General features: G+C 39.6%; 1 protein-coding gene across 1 annotated transcript in view; it reads right to left on the bottom strand.

The window, feature by feature from the left end:
- The window catches only part of LOC114659672 (copine-8), a 650,855-nt gene that overhangs the window by 78,612 nt on the left and 553,887 nt on the right, over positions 1-18,356 (bottom strand). The gene's annotated exons all lie outside the window — the stretch shown is intronic.

Here is an 18,356-nt window from a genome sequence, read left to right on the forward strand (position 1 = left end):
GGCCAGGATTTATTCCTGCCTTATAAACCATATAATACTACTGGAAGAGGCTCAAGTCTCTGTGCGCCATATTTGGAGCATGTAGATTCAAAATATAATAAAAAATCATAACTTCCTTAAAAGTAGCACTCATCTCTGGTGATAAAGTGAATACAGCTATTTAATGATTAATGAATTTGTAACACTGTGTCATGTATATATGTCCTCTCAACTGCTAGACAGAAGTAATAGACACCAAGTTCCTCTCCAAGTGATAATGCTTTACCTAGGTGTGTGTTAATACCTTCATTATTATTTTTAGCATTAATTAGGTTTTAGTATATAGCTCTTAGAAAAGGATATTTTTTCCCATTAATGACTGCCAGCTTCCTATACAGTATTCCACTGTGACATATTATCCTTTACTCTTATGAAAACAATTTAATGTCTAGAATATAAGCCAAACATTAACATTAAAATTAATCTTTTAGGGGCAGCACGGTGGTGCAGTGGGTAGTGCTGCTGCCTCGCAGTAAGGAGACCTGGGTTCGCTTCCCGGGTCCTCCCTGCGTGGAGTTTACATGTTCTCCCTGTGTCTGCTTGGGTTTCCTCCGGGCACTCTGATTTCTTCCCACAGTCCAAAGACATGCAGGTTAGGTGGATTGGCGATCCTAAATTGGCCCTAGTGTGTGCTTGGTGTGTTTGTGTGTGCCCTGTGGTGGGTTGGCACCCTGCCCGGGATTGGTTTCTACCTTGTGCCCTGTGTTAGCTGGGATTGGCTCCAGCAGACCCCCATGATCCTGTGTTCGGATTCAGCGGGTTGGAAGATGGATGGATTAATCTTTTAAAAAGAAAAATTACAAAAGCCTACTATATTGTTTTTAAATTAGAAGTTTATTTTCATGCACTTCATTTGTGCTATAAAAATATTCAGATATATCTTCTGTACAAGCAGTTAGATAAATCAGAACCATTAATTTTTTAAATTGACTTCATTCATCCATTTTTTGACACAGCTGTGCCTTGGGTGCTGTGTGAAAAAAGGGCGAGAGGGTACCTGTCCGTCATTAAGATAAATCCTATATGGTTCTTTGAAATGACAGTATTTTTAATCAAATTGGCCTATAAGATTTTAAGTTTAAGGGTCTTTCTAGAAAAAGGTAAAATTTGGTCATTTTAATACTCGCCTACGTATCCTAATGGGCATCAGGACAGTCCACTCTGCATTCCAACTTCACACATTCTTATGGGTGCAGTTGTAACTTGTTTTATGAGTATTGGGATGTCAAGCCTGTTTTGAAAAACATTTCTTGGAGCTTTGTTAATATTTACTTCTGAAGAATACAATGTTGTGCAATAATGCATACAAGGCTTGTTTACTTAATTATTTTCTTAGTAATATTTTAGTTATAACTTCAGGTATGTCATTCCTATATATTTGTTTTTCCAAAATTTTAATTAGATTTCATTTCTGTTGTGTATGATGTGACTTAAGTAACAAATGGTTAGTATTATATTTGGGTAAATGGGCAAATGCAGTCTTGAATGCAATTATTTCTTATAAATTATAAGTCAAAATTTGTCACAAGTGGGCCTAATATTATTTTATCCATCCATCCATCCATTATCCAACCCGCTATACCCTAACTACAGGGTCACGGGGGTCTGCTGAAGCCAATCCCAGCCAGCATAGGGCGCAAGGCAGGAAACAAACCCCGGGCAGGGCGCCAGCCCACCACAGGGCACACACACACACACACACACACACACACACTAGGGACAATTTAGGATTGCCAATCCACCTAACCCGCATGTCTTTGGAAACCCACGCAGACACGAGGAGAAAATGCAAACTCCACGCAGGGAGGACCTGGGAAGCAAACCCAGGTCTCCTAACTGTGAGGCAGCAGTGCTACCACTGCGTCACATGTATTTTATATTATTTTTAAATATACAATAATTCTGCGGTGGGTTGGCACCTTGCCCAGGATTGGTTCCCTGCCTTGTGCCCTGTGTTGGCTGGGATTGGCTCCAGCAGACCCCCGTGACCCTGTGTTCGGATTCAGCGGGTTGGAAAATGGATGGATGGATGGATATACAATAATTTTAAAAATAATTTTGGCAGTCCAGTTGTACCATCAACATTAAATAATATCGCACCAACTGATTATCATCTTCAGCAAAGGCAATTGGATTCCTTGTTATTTGTTAAGTTACAAAGCACTGCCCAGTGAGTTTTTTTTTCAAAAAATATTTTTGATATCCCACATTCAAGCCACTTACTGTATCTGTTGTACCAATGAGTCACAAAGCTGTGAAGTTCAAAAGTTTAGTATTGAGTTCTTGGTTCATGAATATCAAGCAAATTTATGACCTTTGCCAATCCTTCGACATTTGACATCAGATTGGTTACACACTTGGTGGTACTATTTATATAACCCATTCATTTGAAAAAATTATTACACATGCACACAATATGAAAGAATCTACGCTACAATATGGGGTGGGTCAGTGAGAAAAGTGAGTGGGCATTGGCCTACTCCGGGCCTATACTGGCACAATGCCTGGCTTGGAAATGACGAGACAGTATGACCACAAATCCAGGCAGAAAGTGTAAAATTTTAATAAAACTGAAATAAAAATTATCCACATGTAGCTCCCTCCTACAGGAATGAAAAATAGCAAAATGATTATTATTAAATACTTTTTTCCCTATATACTTTTCTGTCACTGGGCTCCCTAGACAATGCAGGCTCAAAACAAAATGAAATCCTCTGAATCCATGTACTCCAGCAATAAGAGATATTGTTAGTGAATGAATGAATTAAAGAATTAAAAGAGAAAAAAAATATATTGAGAAACAACAGATGACATAGTAGAAAATGCAAAGTAAAATCCTACTTTGGCCAAAAAGGTTAACAAATGACAGAATCATATTAAATTGAGATGTTAGCTGTAGTCACTATAACCACAGCTATTCTTTTCTTTTCCTATCCCCTTTATCAGCGGCGGAACGTGCATTTCACACCTAGGCCTTCAGTAGTGCTCCGTCTGAATCAACCCGCCCCTCAAAAACTAATTTATGGTTATAAAAACCATTTTAATATGCAGAAATACAGTATAAAGAGCCGTTGCATCGCAGATAGATAACTCCTGTAGCCACAATAAATGCCTTTATTGAAAAGACAAACCAGGGTGAACAAGTTCCTTTCTACTGCAGCTACAGCCGCGACACACATAAAAAACATCAATAATAACTCATAAACTTGCAATATTATTTAGGAAAATCGCAACATTTTACTCGCCAAAAATTCGGATTATTTGTAAACAAAATCCATCCTCCTCTCTTTCCTCAAAAACAGTTCAATTACTCTGTCATACAGATTATCCGTGCGCTTCAGTTCCATCACAAAGTCCCTTTCTATCGCCATCGAAGCTAATGCTGAAAGTCGAACCTGCCCTGTCGTATTTCTGGCATGAGTTTTAATTCGCTTTAGGGCTGAAAATGTCCGCTCGACAGAAGCAGTGGACATGGGAATGGTCACCGCCAAACATACCAATATGTACAGCTGCCCCATGCTCTCATTTAGATTTTTTTATTACACCATCCTATCCAATCAACGGGTCTGAATACGGTGACATTGCCGTACGCCTGCTAGAGGGCCCTAATGAAACCAACTCAAAATCTGATTGGTTGAAGCAACAGTTTAATCGACATTTATCTTGTGTTAGAGGGCCTGCAGAATGGACTGTGAAGGCCTCCTGGCAGACTTCTTTGACTTTGACCCTGCCTGGCAACAAATGATGGCTGAAATGTGATTGGTTAAATGCTTTAATACGAAAATACATGTCTGGAAGCAGGCGCAGCACAACCATCGGAAAAGCTATGAAAGGAAGCGGACAGACTATTTGGAATTATTTAATAAGTATTCATGGACAAAATATAATTAACATCAGTTTGTGATTCAGATATTTTTTAGGCCAGCAGAGAAGGTCCTGCAGGTCCTGATGGCCCGCCACTGCCCTTTATAAATAGCCAATGTGGATCAGTACTCAAAAAAATAACAAAAAAAGAACACAATTTGTCACACTGCATACATTTCTGGCTAAAGAATTAGGCTATAATAAGAATGTTTGTAAGTTATCATTTCAGGTGTCTTTTTTCTAGGAACATGCATGGTGTCCTTTATGATGTTAATGAGAGTGTACTGAGTGCACATGTCTTTATGTGGCACATCACTTCTATTAAATGCAACTGATTTTTAATTTGTCCAATACACATATTTATTTGGCCAGCACCATCAACATTAACAGTTCTTTCCACCGAGAAGCTAATGAAACTGGTACAGCCTTAAACTCATACCCTTAAGCACTATGAAATCATGGAGGGGTGCAGCTGATGATGATATACCATGTTGGCATGCAGGGAGGATAGCAGGCTTCTGCAACTTACAGTTCTGCACATTAGGAAACTAACAAGCCTGGTGCAGCATCTATTGACGGAGTGACTGACTGATGGTGTGCGCTTTTGTATATTTATGGAAATTTTCATAGGTTTCAGAAAAAAACATTTTCACAAAGAAGAAGTGTTCATGTCAACTAGGAATACACCAGTTATTAGTAAAGTAACTAAAAAACGCAGTAACATGTTGTAAACCGACCGGCAGTGAATTATGGCAAATCACTTCTGACCTTGCGAATAAAAAGTGATGAATTTCATAACAAAGAGTGTGATAAAATGACTAAGACAATCACAGCCTAAAGCAAGTTTTATTTGACTGGCAAATTTCAAACATCAACATTTTTCTGTTTTGACTAAGTTGAGATTTACACAAAATAGATAAAAAATACATACAATAGAATGGTTTATTACAAGATGAAAAATATGGAGCATCGAACACTGGTCTGATCACAAAGCGAAGCTACTGAGATTATGTAGTGTTGCAAAAATATATTGAACCACTAGCTTCCAACTGTTGTGTAAGACAAAAATATATTCAGTATTTCAGTGTTTCATCTCTGCTTAGCACACGCTGTAACTCATAACAGATAGCTGTAAAATTGTGGAGCTACCAGTTCAAGTTTTCAAATTATAAATATGTTGGAATTGTTGAATATATTATGATAATGCCTCATTTTAATTGCAATATAATGTAGTGTGGCAAAGGCGTTATATAGGCATCGACCTGACACAGACTGACAGCAGAGACACGTATAAAAATAAACAAAAAGGTTTTTAGTTTTTCTTCAGCAGTGGGGCACGTCTTCCCCATGTCCCACAGGCCCTACACAGTCCCAAAAACACCCCAAAAGAAAGTCAGCACAACACACTCTTCTTCCTCCACTACTTCTCCCAGGCAGCTTCATCCCAACTCTGGCTCCCAAATGAAGTGAGGCAGCCCCTTTAATGGCACACCCGGATGTGCTCCAAGTGCTCCTTGATGATCTTCCGGCAGCACTTCCTGGTGTGGCGGAAGTGCTGCAGTCCATGGCTTGTGAACCATCCAAGCGCCCCCTGATGGAATCCAGGGGGGCTGCCTTCTTACGTCCAGGGGAATATATTGCCCCTCTAACTGGTCCTTCATTGTTCCAGGCGTCCTGGTGGGGCAAGGTCCCCGGTCATCTGCCACAGTAGATTGCCACATTTGTCAGAAAAGTATAAACAATCCCAATGCCTAAGGGAGACAACTGCTTTTTATCAATTACACAATTTATTTCATTCTTAATAGGGGACTTTGCCCCCTGCTTGCTTCGCTCTCCAACACCCGGGTTGCGTTATGCGCCAGCCACTTCACGTCTCTGTGGATTTCACTTACACCAAACAACAAATCTTTTAATTCTCGCGGATACGCCTCTTCATTGGGAAGAAACATTACTTTTCCCTGATGGCAACACAATCTACAATTCTCCCACTTAATGTTTAAATCTAAACAATATATTCAATCTCTTTTCACTGTTGCGTTATTTCACTGAGTAATAATTTCCATTTGTTTGCGCTAATGTGATTGTTGCTATCATTTTTTTGAGACTTTTGAATTTTAGTACTGTACTTTCATAATCTCTAACCTGCTCTGCATGTGTATCGCACCAATGTTTTTGAACTTCTTTACAACGTTCTACTTTGTCATCTACTCTTTGTCTTTTATTTCTGGCCCCGGGCGTGGTTAGTGCCAAGACTGCCAAGATTCTTTATTCGTCACATGCATAGTTATACAGGACAACACGCAGTGAAATGCATCCTGATCTGCTTATCAAAAACAGTGCAAAGTTAGAAGAATATCAGTTAGATTAACAAAAAGTCCTAGATTGAACGATAACAATATAATAATAGAACATAAATAAATAAAATTAAGTGAAATAAAGTAGAATTAAATGTTAAGGTGTAATAGTGCAGTGCTTATTGTGCAAAACCAAAATTAGACATGTGCATAGTTAAAGGACAGACCAATTCCAAAACAAGGTAAGGGTAGATGCCATGGTACAATTACAGTCCAGTCTAAGCAATAATTAATAATTCTTTGTATTTATATTGTGCTTTTCTCACTACTCAAAGCGCTCAGCAATTGCAGGTTAAGCGCCCTGCTCAAGGGCCCAACAGAGCAGAGTCCCTATTGGCATTTACAGGATTTGAACCAGCAACCTTCCGATTGCCAGTGCAGATCCCTAGCCTCAGAGCCACCATCTGGAGGGACATGGATGAGATGGCATGTTCTGATTTAACAGTCTTATGGTTTGAGGATAGAAACTCCTTCTGAGTCTCTCTGTCTTGGCCAGGATGCTACAAAACCTTTTGCCTGATTTTAACAGATGAAACAGGCTATTGCTGGGATGAGATGAGTCTTTGATAATCCTGAGAGCTCTGGTCCTGCATCTTCTGGTGTAAATGTCCTGCATAGATGGTAGAGCTGACCTGCAGCAGCGTTCCGCTGCACGGATCACTCTCTGTAGGGCTTTACGGTCCTGAACACAGCAGTTTCCAAACCAGGATGTAATGTTCTGTCTCAGGATACTTTCCACAGCGCCAGAGTAGAAAGTCTTTAGAATCCCTGAAGAGACCCCAAACTTCCTAAGCTGTCTGAGATGGTAGAGTCTCTGCTTTGCCCTTTTGGTCTGAATTTGGATGTGTTCAGACTATGTCAGGTCCTCAGAGATGTAAACCCCCAGGTGTTTAAAACAGTTCACCCTTTCCACTGGAGTCCCATTAATGATGAGGGGTTTATAGTCCTGCTGCTGTCTCCTGCTGAAGTCCACCACCAGCTCCTTGTTTTTGCTGACATTGAGCTGGAGGCAGTTTTCCTGACACCACAATGTCAGGTTCACAACTGCATCCATGTAGGCCGTCTCATCGTTGTTCGCGATGAAACCCAGTACCACCATGTCATCCTCAAACTTCACGATAGTGTTGGAGGAATACATGGCCATACAGTCATGGGTGTAGAGGGAGTACAGCAGGGGCCTAAGAACACACCCATGTGGAGCTCCTGTGCTGATGGTGATGCTGTTGGAAACACAGTTACCAACCCTCACTGCCTGTGTTCTGCCAGTGAGGAAGTCCAGCACCTACGCACACAAGCGGTTGTTGTATCCTAAGTCTGTCAGTTTCGCAAACAGTCTACAGGGTATTATTGTATTAAATGCTGAACTATAGTCAATGAACAACAATCTCACATAGTTCCCCTGTTTCTTGTCCACATGGCTGAGGGTGGTGTGCAGTACGTGGGAAATGGCGTCCTCCATCGATCTGTTAGAATGGTAGGCGAACAGGAGTGGGTCAACAGTGCTTGGGATGGAGGATGAGATGATGTCTTTCAGTAGCCTCTTGAACACCTTCATGACTACTGATGTCAGTGCAACAGGTCGGTAGTCATTCAGGCACGTGGGCTTATTGTTCTTTTGAACAGGAACGATTGTGGATCTTTTGAAGCACATAGGAACCACAGACTGCGCTAGAGACTCGTTGAAGATGGTGGTGAGTACTCCATCTGGTTGGTCAGCGCAGCAACGCAGCAGGTGTCCAGAGATGCCATCTGGTCCTGCTGACTTCCTGATGTTTACTCGCTTCAGTGCTGCACGCACATTGCGCTCTGCAATGCTGATCACGTCACCGTCCTCCATAGTCAGACAGTAGTTAGCACTAGCTGTGTAACTAGCCTCAAAATGGGCGTAAAACGTGCTGAGTTCATTAGCAAATGCAGAGTCTGCGCTTACCGTTGCGTGAGATTTTCCTTTGTAGTCCGTGATGGTACACAGTCTGTGCCACTTGCTCCGTATGTCGCCCTGTTGAAAGTGCAGCTCCACTCGCTCCTGATACCGGTGTTTGGCATCTTTCACCGCACGTTGAACGCCGTATGAAGCTGCTTTGTAGGCGCTCATATTGCCAGTAGTGAGTTCAGCATTATATGCAGCGGTTCGAGCATTTACTGCCGTGCAGATCGATCTGTCAACCCACAGTTTCTGATTGGGAAAAGATTTAACTCTCACCGTGGGGATAACTTCATCAGCAAGCATACTAACAAAGCTAATTACTGCTTCCGCAAACTCGTTGATGTCATCTGCACATGTTCTGAACATGTCCCAGTCTACGTCATCAAGTGCGTCCTGCAGCATGGCTTCTGATTGGGCAGACCAGCGCTTCACCTCCCTTGTGACCGGAGCTTCACGAATGAAACTTTGTTTATATTCCCGCATGAGGAAAATGGCGTTATGGTCAGACTTCCTAAACGCTGGATGTGAAACAGCTTTGTAGCCCTGCTTGTACGGGGTGTAACAGTGATCCAGGATTCTGGCTCCCCTAGTTGGGCACGTGATATGTTGGTGAAAGTTCGGCATTACTTGTCTGAGGTTTGCCTTATTAAAATCCCTTGCCACGATGAATGCTGCGTCTGGGCGTGTGTTTTGAGTCGTACACAGAGCATTGTGGAGTTCAGACAAAGCCGTGCCTGTGTCCGCGTGGGGTGGGATGTAGACCGCTGTGGCAGTGACCAAGGTAAACTCGCGAGGCAGATATTGAGGATGATATTTGATGATTAAATACTCCACATGAGGCGAGCAATAGCCGGAGAGAATGGAAGCATTCCTGGCATCGCACCATTTGTTATTAGTCATGAAGCAGACTCCCCCACCTTTAGCTTTATTAGACTCCGCCGTTCTGTCAGGAGTCAAGTCCGATGGTGTTATGGCTTGGTTAAATCTCTTGGCAAAAAGTCTCGTCTCGCGGGACTTGAAAGTATCTCTCTGAAAAAGTCACATCTTGTCCCAGGCTAAAATGTCTTGTCTCATTCCAGGATTTTTTTATATAATAGAGAGATATGTATCTTATCTTTAATTATGAGTAGTGTTAGTGATTCAAATGTTCATAAAAAATCTTTTTTTCTAATGTAACCAATACAGCTGGCAAACTTGTGGGAAACATGTAAGGATAGCTGCAGTGACCTGTTTTCATTGTTGTTTTTGTTTGTCATTTTCCCATACTCATTTGCTTTTTACTTTCTGTTTGTGATTTTCCTCAGTCCCTTACCTTTTGTGTTCTTTGTATATAGGGGTGGGTTTCAGAATTACATTAATGCCTTCAGGTGCTTTGGTTTTCAGGCCTGCAGTGGCCTTATGGATATTAAAGCCATTGTTGTGTCATTCATTGTGTTAATTGAGTTCTTTGCCTTCCTTTTGCACTTTAGTCTCTAAAGCTTTTTGTCCTGGCATTTGACTGGGTTTTGGCTACATATTAGATCTTTGAATCTGGATAGTTAACTTTGACTTAGTTAACTTTATTGTCTTTGTAGTTTTGACAACTTCTGTCTGTTTACATTCATTATTATTACTGATTTTGAATTTTCTTATTTTGCATTTGTAATTACTTAAGTAGTTCAGTGTTTGGCAATGTGCTTTGTTGCTTTTGTACTTTCCATATGGGATTATATATAATGTAACGATGTCAAATAGCTGCCTTAATAGTATACTTTTCTCCGCAGTTACTATAGTTTTGGGTTAGCTCACACTGCAAAATTTTTTCCTCCATTGGATGAGAAAGGGATTCAGTTTACAATACACTAACTCACAGAAGACAGTAAAAGGGATGAAAATGACCAGAAGATGCGCGAGTCAATACTAAGCCAAGGTCAAAAGCAAATGTCAGAACGATCTGTTGTCAGAGCCAAAATGCAGTCAAAAATCCAGAGCCAAGAACAAACACAAAGATTAGTTAGCTGAGAAATACAAAATGAACACCTTTAGAATAGCAAAGCAATGGTTATATCCAACAAATTCAGATACCCCAAAAATTATTGACCTTTATATCACCTTGATGTCATAACAAGGTAACACAATCTGGGGAATTCTGGGTAAGATTTCAATGGAAATGAAAATGACTGATGGAAATGGAAATGACTGATACAATTGTTCAGAATGGCTTGTGCCTAAGAAAAAACAAAGTGGCATCACGGTATTATGTAAACAAATTGTCAGCTTTGTCAAAAAGTGTTATACACCAAAATAAACTGGAAATACTAGAGTCTCAAAACCACAGAAAAGACCTACTGTACAGAGGGCAGAAAATCCTGCAGGAATTTGCGGAAATATTTGTTAACCTTTTTAATCATAACGTACAATATTTGATGATTTGGTGCTCTTCACCGTGCCCAGAACTGAGATGTAGTGTGGAGACTTTATATACAAGGACTGGGCAATGCCATGCATATACAAGAAGCCCTATTGGTATTTGGTATTGTCCCTTTTTCTTTGGTTTCTGTTGTTTACTCCTCCAGAGTATCACCCATAAGCCCTTTTAATTGAAACCCTAACATCTTTACAATTAACCTGTGTCACATGTAGCCTGTTAATATTATTAGGGCAATGGTTAAAAGTGAAATGGTATTGGGTGCTATTTATTATGGCTCAAAAATGTCTATGAAGTGTCTCTGTATTGCATATTAACGTTTTACTTTCTGTTTTTAGCTATGGTATTCAAATCAGGAAATGAAACGCTTGTATTTGGTAATCCTCTAATGAAAGATGACTTTAGCCATTTGTAGAATTGCATTTCCTAGCAATTCAAAATATCTCCTTAATATTTACATAATGCTGCTCTTCAGTTATGTCATTCAAATTTCACCCTTCTTACTTTGGAGCTGACATGAAGAAAGATTTGTATGAGTGCTGCACTTCAATGCCAGCTCACACTTTCCTGTTTAAATGACCTTTCCTAATGGAGCTATGAGTGCAAATGTGTCTGCACTGCTTCAAGGGAATAATGAGGCAGACTTTTGTCTACTGTGTTTTACAAACCAAATGAGTTGGAGCAGATATTTCCACATTTAAAACTATAAACAGATACGTGACATTTGTTTGTGCAATATTAGCTGCTTTTTATTGTCTGATTTTAAGATACTTAAATGAGAGTGGTGCAAGTACCACTTAGAGTACAGTATAGTCACGTTATTTTGTGCCATAATGCTAATACAGCGCTAATGAACTCTTGAAATCTCATTATTCATGATTACTGTGCCTCGGTTATACTGGACAGAAGCATGTTTATATGTGACACTGTGTAACCAAACTCAATGAGAACAACAAGGGCAATATAAAGACCAGATATTTCTACTATACACTTCACGTTTTCATTTTAAAAACAATGCACTGCCTAGTCTGACATCTTTACAGTGTGAATATTATAATCATGACATAGTATCTCTTTCTAATCAACAGAGTGTTTAACCTCTACTTGAATGTGATTTGATATTATGGAACAAAACTGTTAATATTGTAACAGCACTGACAAATTGTACAGAGTATGGTATTTCATCATGTAAATGAACAGTTTCAGAGCCAGCGGGCAGGGGAGCCTACAAAAATGGCAAGTCTGTAGTGTCACAGATAGAATTGCATATAGTGCAGTGAAGGCAAGCAGTCGTTTTAAGGACAGGAAGGTGCTAAAAGAGCCACGTACAGAACAAGAGGATCCATTCTGGCAATAGTTGTCTGCATTACAATGTTTTTTTTTTTTTGTTCTTTTATGTTTAACATTTTTTTCCAGAAATATACACTGATGTAATGTAGAACTTTAATTTTATGGGTAAAATGAGTAATTTTTTGTATAACAGAAAAAAGGAGTATTCCAGGAATCAGTCATTTGGGACATTGCTCAACAATGCAAATAATAAAAAAAAAGATTATTTTATTGCATTGCCCTGTTTTTGAATTTCGACCTGTCAGACTGTTTGTGGGATTCACATGGTCTCATCATGGTTGTGTTATTTTTTCCTCTTGTTACTCTTCCTTGGAGTGGACTGATGCCCCTTCCAATGCTGGTTTCTGTTTTGCGCCCAGTTCTGCAAAGGTGGGCACTGGTTTCCTGTGGCCATGAACAAGATAAGTAGCTTGAAAACTGGAGAGAGGCATTTTTAAATTTCTGCTCATTTTGTAATCTTTCAATCAGTATTGTGATTATAAATTATTTTTTCAAGCAACATAGCCTTCATTCAGCGTTTAGAGCAAATGTCTGTTTTTTAAGCAGCTCAGATGCATCTTGGGGACAGTGTTATGGAGGGAGAGGGCTTAAGCAAATGAACTTGAGAATGCCAATATATTTCTTTACTTTTTCACATCATTTTCTTCACTTTCAAGACATGGCCTCAAACAAAGTGCATCACACCAGCATCCAGCATAAGTTTACAAAAGTGTCCTACATACACAGCCCACTCCTGATAAGGCTGTCCCCCTGAGGGTCTGCTCTAAGGCTTTTTTAGACTAGCCATGTGAACATCACATCTCAATTCATCTATTTTCTCAGACAGCAAGATTTCACTCATATTGATTACAGTCTGGCAATCTTTATTAAAGCTTTATTCACTGTTCTCATATTCATTAAAGCCATGTCTCTTTGAATGGCTGCAATACCAATTCTGAGTAAGCTCATTCTGACACATTTATTCCCATCAAATGGCAAACACACAGCTTTTTTTTCATTAAATCATAATGTGTGCTTGAATTTTAATCACACCCTCTATGATTAAAACAGGCATCAAGTATACATAGAATAGAGATTTATTGGCTTTTTAGTGGAATTTCAGTTTATGTTTTATCAAAAATATCATGAAATATCTAGAAGAAAACTAAAAGCACTATCAAAGCAACTTCTCTTGTAAAGACCCGCACCTGTCCTGAAAATGGCAATGGTGTGAGCTTTTTGCAACGAGGACACGATTTAAATGAAATGTTTTCAAATGCACTATTAAAAGGTTATAGAAAGAAAGCCTCAAAGCTTTTGAATCTGGTTTTAGATCCTTAGCAATCAACAGATTCAAGCTTTTTAAACTAGAATTCACTTTGCTATAGACATAAATTCATTCATCTCTTTAACAAAATACATAAAAGAAAAATGAGAATGCTTCATTAATTGTTTCATAGATAGATTTATATATCTTTTGTGGGAGCCTCCGTGACCAAATGGATGAATAATGGCAAAATAAATCACAAAATATAAATTTATCACAGGCTGTGTGGCAGAAAACCAGCTGCCAAGTGTAGAAGTGGACGCAACTGGTAAAATGGGCTGTTATCACAGGCTGAACTATTTCATTTTAATTAGAATGTGTAATAGGAAATATTTTTTATTTCAATAGGTTTGTAAGTTCATATATCAAGAGCTCCGATACTGCAAAAAATGTATCTTTACAAAACAACAACATCAAACAAATAACAGCACTAACTGTAGAGAAATCTGAACGGGAATTCCAATCAGTTGTTAAATATCTTACTTCTCCACATAATATGACAAACAAGCTCTCTCATGACTTCATATCAAATGAGCTTGAAAAAGTTAAACATAGACCCAGCAATATGTCAAGAAATACAGTATAACAATTGACCACTTCCAGAATTTAAAAGTTTATATACATGTTTGTGATGCAAAAGTATTGTTTCATAAATATTACTGACAACAAAAATATATATGTTCACATAAAATTCTTATTTTATATGCAGTATATATTTATAGACTGTAAGAGGAGCCATGGAGTTTATGGTGACCCATCTGAATGGGCTGCCTGATGCCAGGCATATTTTTTGCCAAATATGGGAACAACAGCTAAAATAATAAGTATGTATTATTTTGGGGAAGAACCTGATTAAATGAAAAATTATTAGCTTTAAGACAATAAACACTCAAAATTCTTGACTTCTAATGTTTCACCACACAAATTTTTTTTTTCATTTTGTAAATGCAAAAGTGAATGGTGGAACAAACCTCAGGTGTTTCGCTCATCCAGCATCCTTTTTTAAATTCCTTGACAGTTTCACACTTTGTGTTGCAAGCTGCCATTTTTAACTAAACATTTAAACATTATAGATTTGACTGACACCTTTATATCATTCCACAAATTACCAAAATGTTAGAAAATGACAAATCCATATATACACAATGCAACACGTGAAAATCAGGAAAATCAACACCAGTCTCATACATCAACCTGCACCTTCAAAAAACACAAGTATCATTTTGACTTTTAGAAGTTCTCAGTGCAGTGATGCAGTGCAAACTGTGTCATTCACATTTGAAAACTTTTAAAATGAAAATCTTTCTTACAGTTTTTAAAGGTGATATATAAAGACAATGGGTATGTATGTAATTATTAATGTACACATTTAATTTATAATGCTGTGCTTATCAGAGTGCCTTTCAGATCAGTGTGAAAGATGATGTCCTTATCCCTCTGCAGGAGAGCAGCTCTGAAGATGTCTTTGAATTTTATTGAATCTAACAGGAGAGACAGTTGACTTGTTGAACAATTTTTTTTTGTTCTTTATTTCGCCTTATACAATTTCTTGTATTAGGAATTTGTTAGATTTCGCATACCCCTTGGGGTCAGAGCGCAGGGTCAGCCATTGTACAGCGCCCTGGACCAATTATAGGTTAAGGGTCTTGCTCAAGGGCCCAGCAGAGTAGGATCTCTTTTGGCAGTGATGGGGATTCGAACCGGCAACCTTCTGGATACCAGCGCAGATCCTTAGCCTCATTTACTCAGTTTTCTAGTGTTCTTTTAAGACACCAAAATTCTCCAATATTTTAAAATAAAATTTGCTTTTCAGAAAGACTGTTTATCACTTTTATTTGTGCAACACAGAGCACAGATCACGACAATATACACTGACCAGCCGCAACATTAAAACCATCTGCCTAATGATGTGTAGGTCCCTGATGTGCTGCCAAAACAGCTCTGACCCATCAAGGCATGGACTCCACAAAGCCTCTGATGGCGTCCTTTAGTATCTGGCACTGAGAAATTAGCAGCATATTTTTTAAGACCTGTTAAGTTGCAAGGTGGGGCCTTTTTGGATCAGACTTGTTTTTCCAGCACATCCCACACTTACTTGATCAGACTGAGATCTGGGGAATTTGGAGGCCAAGTTAACATTTTGAACTCTTTGACATGTTCCTCATACCATTTCTAAACAATTTTTGCAGTGTGTATGCATTATCCTGCTGAAAGAGGCCACTGCCATCAGGGAATACCTGGGTGTATGTACTATGAATCAATCTTTAGGTAGTTGGCACATGTCAAAGCAACATCCACATAAATGCCAGGACTCAAAGTTTCCCAGCAGAACATTACCCAGAGTATTACACTGTTTTTAACGCCAGCCTTCTTCCCATATATTGTATCCTCCTGCATTCTCTTCCCCAGGTAAATGACGCACATGCACCCGGCCGTCCACGTCATCTAAAAGAAAATATGATTCATCAGACCAGCCCATCTACTTCTATTGCTCCATTAATCCAGTTCACGTGAACATTACAGGTGCTTTCGGCCCTGGACAGGGGTCAGCACAGTCATTCTGTGGCTACGTGGCCCTATACAGTACGTAGCAAGCTGAGATGCACTGTGCGTTCTGACATCTTTCTAGCACGGCCAGCATTAAGTTTTTCAGTAATTTGTACTACAGTAACTGTTCTGTGGGATCGAACCGGATGGGCTAGCCCAGGGGTAGGCAACGTCGGTCCTGGAGTGCCGCAGTATGTGCAGGTTTTTGTTCCAACCCAGTTCCTTAACGAGAACTCAATTATTGCTGATGAAGCACATATTGCTTAAGTGACATTTTAATGCTTCATTTTAGTGGTCTCGCTTGTTAAGGTTCTCCAACCTTAATTGCTTATTTCAATCTTAAACTGCTGCATTCAGTGTTTTAATTGCTCCTTATTAGCAATAAGATGTAAAACAGGGGTAGGCAATGTCGGTCCTGGTGAGCCGCAGTGGCTACAGGTTTTCATTCAACCCAATTGCTTAATTAGAAACCAATCATTGCCAATCTCAGACCTTATTTAATTTTATGGCTTGTTAGTCTGTGCAATGGCTGCTTTGTCTTTTACATCTTATTGCTAATAAGGAGCAATTAAAACACTGAATGCAGCAGTTTAAGATTGAAATAAGCAATTAAGGTTGGAGAACCTTAACAAGCGAGACCACTAAAATGAAGCATTAAAATGTCACTTAAGCAATATGTGCTTCATCAGAAATAATTGAGTTCTCGTTAAGGAACTGGGTTGGAACGAAAACCTGCACATACTGTGGCACTCCAGGACCGACGTTGCCTACCCCTGGGCTAGCCTTTGCATTCCATTCACATCAATGCATAAGCTGGTTCACCATTTGTCCTTCTTTGGACCACTTTTGGTAGGTACTAACCAAATGCTACAAGACCTGCTATGTTCAAGATGTTATGATCCAGTCGTCTAGCTGTCACAATTTGGCCTTGTCAAAGTCAATCATATCATTATGTTTGCCCATTATTCCTGCTTCCAGCATAGTACCTCCTTCAAGCAAAGACTTGTGATAAAAGGTCCATGGTGATGGACAGTTTTTAAATAAATAATCTGGTCTTGGGATATACAGGATCCGATCGGATGCAGGTGTGTGAGCATGCATTGCTCCGAGGTTGATTGGGGTGCTTGGCTGATCTGCGTTCACATGCAAATGTGGTTGGTTCATCCAGATGCCTCATTCACACCTCAGGCAGCATATCACACCCGCACCCAATCAGGCTGCATAAAGAGGAGCTGCATGGCAGGGAGGGGAACAGAAACAGAGAAAAAACAGAAAGAGCGAGATGGAGGTTAACTGAATAAAGAGGAGGGCAGGGATGGGATGGAGGCTTTGAGATTTGAATGGGGACGCAGGCGGATGTGAAAGTGAGCCCAAGAGAAGTGCTTGGCCAGAGCTAGAGGGTCTTAAGGGCCACTCCTGCTGAGCAGTAATGGAGCAGGAGCAGCTAAGTGCTCTGGGAGGCTCCAACAAAAGCCCAACGGCCTGTGGCGAGGTGGGAGCAAGGAGCAGAGCTCTGTGCGGTGCCCTGTTAACAATGAAGTGCTGGCAACAGGTGCCCAAGCTGGTTAAAGGGTTATTTGCCCCTGCTGGTGAATGTCTCCTTGTGCTGAGAAATCTGCAAGGGTAAGCTGTGGAGATATTGGGATTTAGAATGAAGCAACAAGGCTCGTGGTTTTAAAAGAGAACATTTGCCCTTGTTTTTTAACCTTGCTTTAATGGATTATTTACTGGATATTTTTAACCTCCACGTTCACTGATTTTATGGATTATGTATTTAATATTGGAGCACTGCATTACTTGCACTTTATTTTTCTGGTTTTAATACAAGCACTGACACATATGCAGTAACTCCTTGCTGAATGTGTGTGTCTTCTTTTGCCGGGCTTATCTCAGTCTACAACTATTGAAGTTTATGGGTTGAAGAGGCTCCTGAAAGCACTGGGGAGCGTGGAGACAATGCGGACTGTCACATGACACTTTCTTCCTAATATATATGACCCCTTGACAGGTGCCACTGTAACAAGATAATCAATTTTATTCACTTCACCTGTCAGTGGCTTTAATATTGTGGTTGTCTGGTGTATAAAAACTATTTAAATGTGGTAGTGTCAGTGAAATAATGCAATACTTTGACAAAAAAATTATATTATGGTTCAGAGAATGGATGCATGGGTGATTAGACCCACTGCAATAAGAAGGTACAAATCCACTTGTGAAACACTTTCAAAATATGAGACGGTGGCCTTTGATGGATTAACAGCCTGTCCGAGGTTAGTTTCTTGCACCTGATGCTGTTCGGGTACGCTTTCCTAAGCTCTTGTCAAAGCTGCTGTTGAGGCTGTTCATAGCACATTTTTAATAAATGTGGCTCTCTTTGTGATTGACTGATGCTGAATCTTTCTCAATCTCTCTTTCTTCTCATAATAACCGAAAAAAAAACAAAATAAGAAAAAGTAAAAGCTGAACTATAGAGACAAAAAATACACTACTAAATGTCAAAGACCATTTTATAAGCATTCTTCATGAAGCATAACATGGATTATATCTAAATTCTTTTCCCTA

This window comes from Erpetoichthys calabaricus, chromosome 1 (assembly GCF_900747795.2).
Source record: "Erpetoichthys calabaricus chromosome 1, fErpCal1.3, whole genome shotgun sequence".
Classification (NCBI taxonomy): Eukaryota; Metazoa; Chordata; class Cladistia; order Polypteriformes; family Polypteridae; genus Erpetoichthys; species Erpetoichthys calabaricus.